This window comes from Procambarus clarkii, chromosome 33, assembly GCF_040958095.1.
Source record: "Procambarus clarkii isolate CNS0578487 chromosome 33, FALCON_Pclarkii_2.0, whole genome shotgun sequence".
NCBI classification, from domain to species: Eukaryota; Metazoa; Arthropoda; class Malacostraca; order Decapoda; family Cambaridae; genus Procambarus; species Procambarus clarkii.
Window position 1 is genome coordinate 6076048 of NC_091182.1, and position 424 is coordinate 6076471.

Consider the following 424-nt stretch of genomic DNA (forward strand, 5'->3'; position numbering starts at 1 on the left):
ATTAATTCATGAAAACTTGGCTTATTAAGCAAATCGGGCCTTGCATAGTAGGCTGAAAAGTGCGTTCTGGCTACTAGGTACGACATATATATATATATATATATATGTCGTACCTAGTAGCCAGAACTCACTTTTTGGCCTACTATTCAAGGCCCGATTTGCCTAATAATCCAAGTTTTCCTGAATTAATATATTTTTTCTAATTTTTTTCTTATGAAATGATAAAGCTACCTATTTCATTATGTATGAGGTCAATTTTTTTTTATTGGAGTTAAAATTAACTTAGATATATGACCGAACCTAACCAACCCTACCTAACCTAACCTAACTTATCTTTATAGGTTAGGTTAGGTTAGGTAGCCGGAAAAGTTAGGTTAGGTTAGGTTAGGTAGGTTAGGTAGTCGAAAAAGCATTAATTCATGAA